Source organism: Periplaneta americana, chromosome 13 (assembly GCF_040183065.1).
Source record: "Periplaneta americana isolate PAMFEO1 chromosome 13, P.americana_PAMFEO1_priV1, whole genome shotgun sequence".
Lineage (NCBI taxonomy): Eukaryota > Metazoa > Arthropoda > Insecta > Blattodea > Blattidae > Periplaneta > Periplaneta americana.
In genome coordinates this window covers 96574164-96586483 of record NC_091129.1, presented here as the reverse complement: position 1 = coordinate 96586483, position 12320 = coordinate 96574164, and the positions used below count along the sequence as shown (strand labels likewise).

Sequence of the window (12320 nt, the reverse complement as noted above, 5' to 3'; positions counted from 1 at the left end):
TGAGCTACCCGACCGCCCTCTGATATTCTAATACCCGTTTTAACTTTTATATTTAATTTAAGTTTATTAACCGGTACATACCCTATGCTTTGGAAAGAAGCATCCATTATTCCTATCTTTAAGAATGGTAAAAAAATGTTTCCAATTATAGACCTATTTCAATATTAAACAATTTCTAAAAAATTTTTGAAAAAATAATCCACAAACATGTTTCATTTTATGTTAATAATAAAATTAATTCAGCCCAACATGGTTTTACTAAAGGTAAATCAACAACTACAAACTTAGTATCCTACCTTAATCTTGTTATGCCTGTTGTTGAAACTCAAGGTCAAATTGACTCAATTTATATCGACTTTAGCAAAGCGTTTGATGTTGTACCTCACAATATTTTGATAAATAAATTTAAAAACTTTGGTCTCTCTTCTAAGTACGTGAGCTGGTTGAAAACTATTTAACTAATAGACAATGTTGTGTTCGTCTAGGTGATTCTCTCTCGGACCCATTTAATTGTTTATGTGGAGTTCCCCAAGGATCTACATTGGGCCCTCTATTATTTTTATTATTTATTGATGACATATGTAAAAGAATAAGTTCAAACTACCTGTTATTTGCTGATGATCTCAAAATATTTCGTTCAATAAATAATTCTGCCGATTGCCAAACTCTTCAAAATGATATTAACTCTATTGAACTTTGGTCTGACAATAATGGAATGAAAATTAATGAAACAAAAACTTTTGCCATTTCGTACTCTCGAAAAACTACTTCCATAAAATTTAATTATTCTCTTAATAACGTCTGTATTATTAGGAAAAATTCTATTAAAGATCTTGGTGTACTACTCGATTCTAAATTATATTTTCACGATCATGTTCAATATATTTATAATCATTCAATAAGGATGCTTGGTTTAATAAGGTCTATAACTTTTTCTTTTTCTACTCCAGAGTCACTATTAATTCTATACTTTACTTTGGTTCGATCTAAACTTGAATATGCATCTGTAGCCTGGAATTCCATTACTTCAACCGATTCGGTTAAATTGGAAAATATTCAAAGAAAATGTATTTTCTTATGTGCTTTTCGATATATACCCAATTCCTCTGACTTTAACTATGAGATTACCTGTAATCACAACAAATGTTAAAATTAATGACATCATATTTAATAAATAGACAGCAATATGTTAAATACCATCAATGCGAGTCATATATTTACACTGCTGATTCTGGAGTACCTCAAGGCTCAAATCTTGGCCCACTATTATTCTTGATTTATATTAATGATTTGCCTAAAGTAATTAAATATTCAAAATGTTTACTTTATGCTGATGATCTAAAGATATTCAAATCAATACAAAATACGTCCGATCTAGAATTACTACAAATTGATATCAACAATATTTATCAATGGCTTTTAAATAATGGGTTAAACTTTAATGCAAAAAAAATGCTGTTACATGACTTATACAAGGACTACATCTTATTTAAGAGGTAATTATACATTGAACGGTGAACCATTACAACGAATATAGTGTGTAAAAGATCTCGGCGTAACCATTAATCATAATTTGACTTTTCATAGTCACATATTTAATATAACAAATAATGCTTTCAAAAATCTGGGTTTTATTATTAGAAATTCAAAAACTTTACAGAACACTTCGACTTTGACACTTCTTTTTAATTGTCATGTTCGCGCTAAATTGGAATATGCCTCTGTAATTTGGTCACCCACTTGCAAATCACATCGTAATCAAATTGAAAAAATTCAAAAACGATTCTCTAGATATCTGTATTTTAGAAGATATCATTGTTCAGCCCTCCATAACAAAATTTCGTACAACAATCTACTTGCTGAATTTAATTTAATGTCTCTTGCCAATCGTAGATTACTTGCTGAGCAACTTTTATTGTATAAAATATTCAACGGTCTACTGGATAATAGCGAAATATTATCACAAATCCAGATTAACGCTAGAACATCACATTTAAGAAACCGTCAATTGTTATATTATAAAAAACCAAACACTTCAGCACATAAAAATTCACCAGTGTTAAAAATGTGTTCAAATTTCAATGAAACATGTAAAACATGGGATCTAGATTTCTGCATTTCTTACACGGAATACAAACATTTTCTTATCAATATACTGAAGGTTGTTGATTTTATATAATATTGCTATTTGTTACTCTGTAATTTACCAATTACAACTACATTTTACATTTTTGGCTATGATATCTATATTTAACTATTTTTCATGTATTTTATTTTGTATTTTTCATTTGTATCTATATCTGTATCTCTTATTTAGGTAGTATCTATTTGTCTGTTCTTTTTTTTTTCTTTCCTTTTCTCATTTTCCATTTTAATTTGTATTTACACTTGTATCTGTTTCATCCCTTTTTTTCTATGTTATCTATGTTTTTTTTTATTTTTGTAAACGAATATCTGTACTGTATATTATAATTGGGGCTTGCCCTGTTATAGGCATAAATAAATAAATAAAATATTTTAAATGTTGTAGCCTTTATGCTAGACGTCAAAATGTTGATTATCATTTTTTTTTTTTGCGAATTTATCAAGGGTGATATTGATTGTGAGTCTATCATAAACAATATCAGCCTTCGTATTCTTTCAAAAAAAAATTTATAACAGAAATTCAAAATCACTTTCTCCAGTCTGTAGATGCATAAAATATGCCAATTTGCATGGGCACAATTTAGATCCTTTTAAGGTTTAGTTTCGTTTTGATATTAGTATTTACTGTTCTTGTTCTCAATTTTATTTATATATGTTTTTGTTTATTTAAGATATTATTTATTTTGTTTTGCACCTTTGTATCTTCTGTTTGTGTATTGTGCTGAACTATAATTAGCCTCTGGCTGTTGTTCAGCACACAAATATTAATAATAAATAAATAAATAAATAATTATTATTATACAAATTTATTTCCAAATAATTATACTATGTTTCGTGCAGACAATGTTTGAAGATACCAATAAAAAAAGATGTGGGGGATTCCTTATAGCGATTAATAACCAGTTACCTTTTACATATCACCGATATGACTTAGAAATTATCAATTAATGGGTTTTGGTTGAAATTAAAATGACTAATGTTTATAATTTGTCAATCGGAGATCATTATTTTTCAAATGATAGGCCTGCAGATCATAATCATTTAAAATCTTATCTTAATTTCATTAAAAAGAATCTTGATAGTTATAATTTGACAATAGTTATCCTTGCTGACTTCAATGCTTCTGGTATGAATTGGTCAACTGGTTTTAATCTTAGTGATATTCATTATTATTTTAAAGTTAAGTCGATGGATTTATATTCCTCGTCTTGTCTCCTTGGTTTAATTCAAATTAACTTTACTGTTACTAGTGAAAATTTACTATATTTTTTTTTTACTAATGTCTACAATAATTCAGTTAAACTCGCCGATCACTTTCTAGTTCCTGAGGATAATTATCACCCATCGATCTCAATTGATTTTGAACTAAATTTAGCGTTACCTGCATATTGCCATAATAGTTTCAATAATAGTTTCTACTTAAATTATTCTCAAGCTCATTACCTAAATCTCTATTCTATGCAGAATAATTATGATTGGAACAGTATTTATCAGTCTACTGATGTAAATGCTGCCACTAATTCATTGTCTCAAGTTATAAATAATGCTATATCTCTGTCTGTCGCTGTCACGTTTGTTAAAAAGTCACACTATCGCATATGGTTTTCAAACAATTTACGTCAACTCATTGAGAAATAAATAAATAAACAAACAAACAAACAAATAAATAAAGCGCATCGTAAATTTAAAAAATACAAAACTGATCATCATTATCAATTTTTTCCTAATTTTAGAAAATAAATCAAAGCTATGATTAAATTGAACAAATTTAAATGTTTACAATCGATTGATGATAATTTAAAGAATGAATCAAAGAAAGTTTGGAAATACGTTGCATCTTTTCGTAAAACCAATAATTATCCCACTTTATTATTATTAATTGGGGTTCACATCACGGATCAAAAAGAAATTGTTGGGAAGACAAGGAGGAGAGGAGAAAACAAGGATAATAGGGGAAGACGGGAAGAACTATGGAGAGGGTTGCATTTTGATGCTACGGTACTTTCGCATGTTATCTTTTCATACAATAGTGAGGAGATAAACGTAATTCTACGTTAAAGTTACGTTTCATTATGAAATTTTTAGATGGTGCCGGTAATTACTGGGAACAATTTTAGTGGGATAGGATGCATTATCATCTGTAAATTTATGTAACGTACATGGCATTCTTGTTTGTGAAGGACATTCGGCGAGATGAATTCAGTGAAATTTGCCTTGCAAGTAGGGGAATCGCTGCAGGAGATAAAACAAGGTAATCGGCCCAAGCGGGAATCGAACGCAGATAAGATTCATTGGGCAAGCGCGTTTACAGCCCGAAATACGCCGAATCGCTGCGCACTAGTTTATAAAATGCCCCAGGCACATATAGGAGCATGGAATGATTTCACCTAATATCTCCTACTTGTAAAGTTGAATAATATCTTTCTTGTCTTACCTGGATATGAACTCGGATATTTTCTTCCAAATTTACACGACGTCGCTATAGAATATTGCACACGTTGTATCACAATACTACACTTTTATATTCAAATTAATTACGAAACTTTATAGCTTTACAGCAACATTTTAGTACCTCTTCGTACAAGCTCCCAATGTTGAATGTTGGTCCTACCACCAAAAGCGGTTGTCCTCGGGTTGATGTCCTTCGCCACAACTGCGATGCTCGAAAACGATTCGTCAATCTCTGCTGTATGTATGCACTTCTGAACTCATGATTAACATCCTATTCCGTGTGGAAGGGGACTAAATAGTGTTCCTCTGAGAGATGAATCTGGGAGAGTAGTTGAACTTAAAAGTCTAATATCGTTGTGGTCGTTCGTGAACGGCTTTTGAGATATTCATATAAATAAAAGCGAATAGATGACAACCGTATAAGCTAGTTGCCACCAAGTCGGAATGAATATACTATTCGTCCACACATTTCAGACGTCAGAGTTTAGTAACGGTCCAGAAATTAAGACACCAGAATTCGGTCTCTCTTTTAAATCACGCATTTCCCTACCCACTTGCAATGCATCGGTGAAAATCCTAAAATTTGTAAGTTATTAACCTATGAACTTCAAATTTTTATCATATCATGAAAATACAATGGAAATGTTACTGTAAATGTACGAAGACCGGTAAATTCTAAGATTTACCGGTATAACCTAACATTTTACCATTATATTGCGGTAAAACCCCGAAATATCTTATTAGATGTATACATTTTGAACTTTTACCATGAGAGGTTGGTAAATCTCAGGATTTACCGATCAACTGTGGTAAAATGTTATTAATTTCATAAAAAATCTTTATTAAGTTTTGCCGTTCTTCGCACTTTTACATATCTATTTCCGATTCATATTTTTATTGTTGTTTTAGGGTCCATTTAAAAACATAAATAAAAATCACCTCGGCAATAACAGAAATAATTTGTATTTATTTTAAATTGCAGGTATTCAGATATTCTTATATTCCAATTTTAACCACTGTCTGTTATAGTATTCCATACAAAAATTAATAAAGCCTTTACATCTCCTTAAAAAGCCTAGGTCCACAAATAAAGTAAAACAAACATTATGAATGTTAATTCTTGTTACAATAAGGTAGGTTGTTATGACATTTAGAATTACAGAACATGGAAGATGATTTGCACAATCACTTTTTTGTTGAACACTTTTTAAACATTTACATTTTTTGAACTCTTGTCCTCCAACGAAAGATAGCTTGCCAACCACTTCCCGTACACTAATTTTTTATTTTCCTAATTTTTCGATGTTGATAAAATTTTCTTTTTCTTTTCTTTCTTTCTTTTCCTAGAGTACAATGACTTCAGTTTGCCAGCTTTGGTACCAAGTTGATAAAACTAATCTTAAATATTTATGATCACTGCTTCGAGTATTATTGATTTTGCGTCAATTTTTGTATCCGGTACTTTAATTCTCACATTCTATCTGACTGAAAACTTTGGATTTTTGTTACAAGTGGCTGCTTTCATTTTCTTCGTTTGCATTTCAAGACCTTCTTTCGCAGCCTCTCGGAACCGCTTCACTTTATCAACCCTGCAAACATATCTGAATCTGCACAACGGAGGCGGGATTCTTCGTTCTGGATTCTTGATCTAGATTTAACCAGCTCGCATAGGTAATCCTGAGATTTACCAACATTTCGCGGTAAAATATATGCATCTAATAAGATATTTTGGGATTTTACCGCACTATAACGGTAAATGTTAGGTTATACCGGTAAATTCTAAGATTTATCGGTCTTCGTACATTTACAGTAACATAAATACAACACACAAAATTGCATTTCTATATAATGTACCATTCCTTAAATATTAATTTTTGATTAAATTTTTAACGGCTAAACTTATAGTTCATCAATAGAGTCTATGCACCATATATCCGTTTAATGTCTACACAGGCCTACGTCACACAACTTCACAATACATAGGTTTCATTGTAACTGAATCGAGCAGCGTGACTGCCTTGATAGGTGGTCAGTCAATGTTTACATATTCCAGTTCTTGAAAGAAGTTGGCTTTCAAATTTCAGATTTATTTATTTAATACACTAGGTTTACACTACATTAGGCATTGCAGCTCGAAAGAGCAGAAGCTCGTGCTCGGGCGCAGTTCATTCTAGTTATATAAAATTGAAGAGTGTTAATTCAGCACAATAATATAAATATATATTAAAATACAGACCATATAATGACATATACAAATATGGAAATTACAAAGTACACGAATATTAGATTGCAATTTTAAACTCATACAACTTAATAAAAGACAAAAGAATTAAATAATTAATCTAATTCGTTTCCTAAATCTATGTGTGTCCAGTGTACTTGGTTCATGATAAGCTCTACGTAATGCGTTATATATTCAGGGTCCAAAATTTCTGCTGTGTTTTAATCCAGCAGTAGTGTGGCATTTGGGGGTGTTTAGAAAGAAACTGTAGTTTTGTCTCGTAAGTATGGTATTCATTAATTAATACAAGATGGTGAAAGCGCAGTATCTAACGAAATATATAAGCTTGTGCTTGCTATTTGGGAAAAGGAAATTGTACCAGAGCAATGGAAGGAGTCCATAATCGTACCTATCTTTAAGAAGGGGGACAAGACTAACTGTAGTAACTTTCGAGGAATATCACTTCTGTTGACGTCGTACAAAATTTTGTCCAATATTCTTTTGAGAAAATTAATTCCATATGTAGATGAAATTATTGGGGATCATCAGTGTGGTTTTAGGCTAATAGATCAACTATTGATCAGATATTTTGTATTCGACAGATAATGGAGAAAAAATGGGAGTATAAGGGTACAGTGCATCAGTTATTCATAAATTTCAAAAAGGCATATGACTCGGTTAAAAGAGAAGTTTTATATGATATTCTTATTGAATTTGGTATTCCTAAGAAACTAGTTCGATCAATTAAAATGTGTCTCAATGAAACGTACAGCAAAGTCCGTATAGGTCAGTTTCTGTCATATGCGTTTCCAATTCACTGTGGGCTCAAGCAAGGAGATGCACTATCACCTTTACTTTTTAACTTTGCTCCAGAGTATGTCATTAGGAAAGTCCAGGATAACAGAGAGGGTTTGAAATTGAACGGGTTACATCAGCTGCTTGTCTATGCGGATGATGTGGATAGTGGATATGTTAGGAGAAAATCCACAAATGATAGGGGAAAACACGAGAATTTTACTTGAAGCAAGTGAAGCAAGTAAAGAGATAGGTTTGGAAGTAAATCCCGAAAAGGCAAAGTATATGATTGTCTCGTGAAGAGTAAATTGTACGAAATGGAAATATAACAATTAGAAATTTATCCTTTGAAGAGGTGAAAAAATTCAAATACCTGGAAGCAACAGTAACAAATATAAATGACACTCGGGAGGAAATTAAACACAGAATAAATATGGGAAATGCCCGTTATTATTCGGCTGAGAAGCTTTTATCATCCAGTCTGCTGTCAAAAAATCTGAAAGTTAGAATTTATAAAACAGTTATATTACCGGTTGTTTTTATGGTTGTGAAACTTGGACTCTCACTTTGAGAGAGGAACATAGGTTAAGATGTTTGAGCATAAAGTGCTTAGGAAAATATTTGGGGCTAAGAGGGATGAAGTTACAAGAGAATGGAGAAAGTTACACAACGCAGAACTGAACGCATTTTATTCTTCACCTAACATAATTAGGAACATTAAATCCAGACGCTTGAGATGGGCAGAGCATGTAGCACGTATGGGCGAATACAGAAATGCATATAGAGTGTTAGTTGGGAGGCCGGAGGGAAAAAGACCTTCGGGGAGGCCGAGACGACAATGGAAAGATAATATTAATATGGATTTGAGGGAGGTGGGATATGATGATAGAGACTGTATTGATCTTGCTCAGATAGAGACCGATGGCAGGCTTATGTGAGGACGGCAATGAATCTCCGGTTCCTTAAAAGCCATTTGTAAGTAAGTATGGTATTCATGAGGGTCGAATTTAAATTTATAGTGATTTTTATGGAAGTACGTATATCAGCAATGTTTGTTTATAAATTTGTTCTAGATTTAATACACCAAATTCCTTAACAGTTAATTTCGTAGGATAATCAAAAGGTTTATGTATACAGACAAATTTTGATAATTCTTTTTTGGAGAAAATTTAAAGGACCTATGAATTTAATATTAGCCTCACAAGGCCAATAAAAAAACTAATTTAGGTTTTTTAAGAAACTGTTGTTACTTTTCTATTAAAAATGTTGAAATATTTAGCATATATGATTTTTCTTTTCGCATTTTACATTATCTGCCAAAGACTTTTTAAAATTACATGGTCATTATTAGGAGTATGAAAAAATCCGAAATCAGGTTTTTAGTTCACTATTTATAGACAATTCCTGAAAATTTCAAGACAGTTGCATGAAAACTGTATCGCGTAGTGGATTTTGAATGCAACAAAATGCTGAAAAAAATATTAGAAAAAAATTAATTTTAAATTTCAAATGTGAAAAACTGTACATTACCATCATCCTATTGCCCTAGAACCTAGAACTTTCAAAGGAAAGCGCCGTATTATAATATAAAGTTTATTCATAATACAATACTGAATAACTAAAAAACGTACTTCTTTCTATTTTTGACTAAAATTTCACCGATGCATTGCCTTGAACCTTCTAGTGTCATAATATGGTTTCATTTTCTATTTGAGTGTCCTTCAAACTGTCACGTGAATTTTTATATTGTAATAGAGAAAAAAGAAATTACAAAATGCGCCCTGTGGCTATTCAGACGAACCCCGTTGTAATTTAAAACCTTCATCGTTTTAAGGTAGCCTATATATAAGGTATATATAATCATAATGTGGCCAAACATACGGTGCGTGAGTGAGCTGAGAGAAAGTCTTTTCTTTTTAATACTGTTTTCTTGACTTCATCATCTTAAACAATTTATTGCATAACAAAATATTCTTGCACAACTTTTGTCAGATTTGTCTGAAACTTCACACGTCAATTAAATGTTGAAAAATGAAATTTAATTAGCATTTTTATGGGCAAATATTAATATTAAGTTCCTTCGGGGCATATTCATATTACACTCAAATTAAAATATGCTGATGATAAATTCATGAAATTAAAACATATATTGTGTCTCTATTTAGAATGAGCTCAAACGGCTATTTAACTTTAAGTTTCATGACCGTTTTCATGCTTGTGAGCAAATATGAACTCAACATTTTTAAGAATTTGTCGCAAGGAGCCTTTTTAGTGATGATTTTCCTAATCCAACAGACGACTTGGATGGCATTCGTTAACTTGACGCTGACTGATGGGCCATCCTGTCTCAGCCCCTGATAGAGGCAGATTCCATCCGCAGTAGCCTGATAAGACCAAAAGGCACATAGCCCCAAGACCTTCTTATAATTTCATAATCTTTATTAAATAAAAATGTGTACAATTTTCTGCTATTTTTATTTGTTATGGAGGCCTGGCTCGGGACGTCTCAGAGTGAGGGTGATTGTGGAATATGGTGAAATGATGAAAATGGTGAGGGCAGATGGGAGAACGGTGAGAAAAACGTCTCGCGCCCGCTTTGTTCACCACAAATTCCTTCGTGACTTAGACGGGGATCAAACACGGGTCGCCACGTTGGAAGGCAGAGAGGCTAACCCAGAGGTTAGCATTTCCTCTCTCGATATGCGAACTCTACCCTCCCACTGATACAACTGAACACAGGTGCTGCCCTTCAGTTGAATTGTGGAAGGCAAACTGCACTGGTACCGGGTCTCGCTATGTATGTAATTATCAGTGACGTACACCGGATTCCATTAATGCCGTCTCGCTTTTTAGTCTGACTAACAACAAAACTGCGTCTTCTACTTTCACGCCTACAGAGCACGCGCAAGTTAATCACCTGTACTATGTATTCCGGTTTTCAGTAGTGTTCATGCTGGAGCATCATTCGTTTGCGCTGTATGCCAACGTTTCATTTGTGCAGCGACACACCACTGCTCTTAGGGGTGGCTATACAAAATGTTGTCCAATATTCTTTTGTAAAGATTAACTCCATATGTAGATAAAATTATTGGGGATCATCAGTGTGGTTTTAGGCGTAATAGATCGACTATTGATAATTTTTTGTATTCGACAGATGTTGGAGAACAAATGGGAATCTAAGGGTACAGTACATCAGTTATTCATAGATTTCAAAGCGAGAAGTTTTATATACTATAATATTCTTATTGAATTTGGTATTCACAAGAAATTGGTTCGATTAATTAAAATGTATCTCAGTGAAACGTACAGCAGAGTCCGTATAGGCCAGTTTCTGTCTGATGCTTTTCCAATTCACTGCAGGCTAAAGCAAGGAGATGGACTATCACCTTTACTTTTTAACTTTATGCCATTAGGAAAGTCCAGGTTAACAGAGAAGGTATGGAATTGAATGGGTTATATTAGCTGCTTGTCTATGCGGATGACTTGAATATATTAGGAGAAAATCCACAAACGATTAGGGAAAACACGAGAAAGTTTCCTTGAGACAAGTAATGAGATACTGTTGGAAGTAAATTCCAAAAAGACAAAGTATATGATTATGTCTCGTGACCAGAACATTGTACGAAATGGAAATATACAAATTTGAAATTTATTCTTTGGAGAGGTGGAAAAATTCAAATATCTTGGAGCAACAGTAACAAATATAAATGGCACTCGGGAGAAAATTAAACGCAGAATAAATATGAGATATGCTGTTATTATTCTGTTGAGAAGCTTTTGTCATCCAATCTACTCTAAAAAAAAGCTGAAAGTTATAATTTATAAAACAGTTATATTACCGGTTGTTCTGTACGGTTGTGAACCTTTTACTTTCACTTTCAGAGAGGAACAGAGGTTAGGGGTGTTTGAGAATAAGGTGCTTAGGAACATATTTGGGGCTAAGAGGGATGAAGTTACAGGAGAATGTAAAAAGTTATACAACGCAGAACTACACTCATTTTATTCTTCACTTAATGTAATTAGGAAAATTAAATCCACGCAAATCATGTAGCACATGGACTAATCCAGAAATGCATAGGTATAGATTGTTAGTTGGAAGGCCGGAGGGAATAAAGACCTTTTTGGGTGACTGAAACGTAGATGGGAGGATAATATTAAAATGTATATGAGGGAAGTGGGATGTGATGGTAGAGACTGGATTAATCCTTCTCAGGATAGGGTCGGATGACGGGCTTATGCGAGGGCGGCAATGAACCTCCGGGTTCCTTAAAAGCCATAAGTAAGTAAATAAGATAATATTGAAGGGTTTCAGAGCCAAAGGCGACCGACCCACAATTTTGTATTGTTCATTGTTAAGCCTTTTTTCAAAGCTATACATTGTTGTTATAGATTCATGATATTTTTTGTATTTATTCAATGTAAACAAATTAAAATAAATTGCAAAACCAATCGTTTTTGTCAGGATCCTCTTAATATCAACTCTTATTTACTCATTTTGTAATTGTGGGTTATTCGCCTTTGGCTCTGAGCCCTTTTATTATTATTTATGAAGACTAGCTTTCTTTTGAACAATGAAGCCTCTTTCTAGATAAGACGACAGAAGCAATGACCTTTTTAATACTGTATGCTGTTTTACAGAGACGTAATGGGCACGGCGTTATTTGTGCAGCATAATGTTGATCCTATTATGCCAAAGCTATTTACGAGT

At 32.7% G+C, this 12320-nt stretch overlaps 1 protein-coding gene and 1 long non-coding RNA gene across 3 annotated transcripts in view; one reads left to right on the top strand and one right to left on the bottom strand.

Moving 5' to 3' along the window:
- Positions 1 to 4869, bottom strand: part of LOC138712130 (cytochrome P450 4C1-like) — a 74819-nt gene extending 69950 nt beyond the window's left edge. Inside the window, exon 1 of one of the 2 annotated variants that reach the window (XM_069843588.1) lies at positions 4718 to 4869. The gene's annotated coding sequence lies outside the window, so the exon portion shown is untranslated. Of the gene's footprint in view, positions 1 to 4579 lie in introns of both variants that reach the window. The other variant, XM_069843584.1, reaches the window with a different exon arrangement.
- The window catches only part of LOC138712145 (uncharacterized), a 204356-nt gene that overhangs the window by 125049 nt on the left and 66987 nt on the right, over positions 1 to 12320 (top strand). The gene's annotated exons all lie outside the window — the stretch shown is intronic.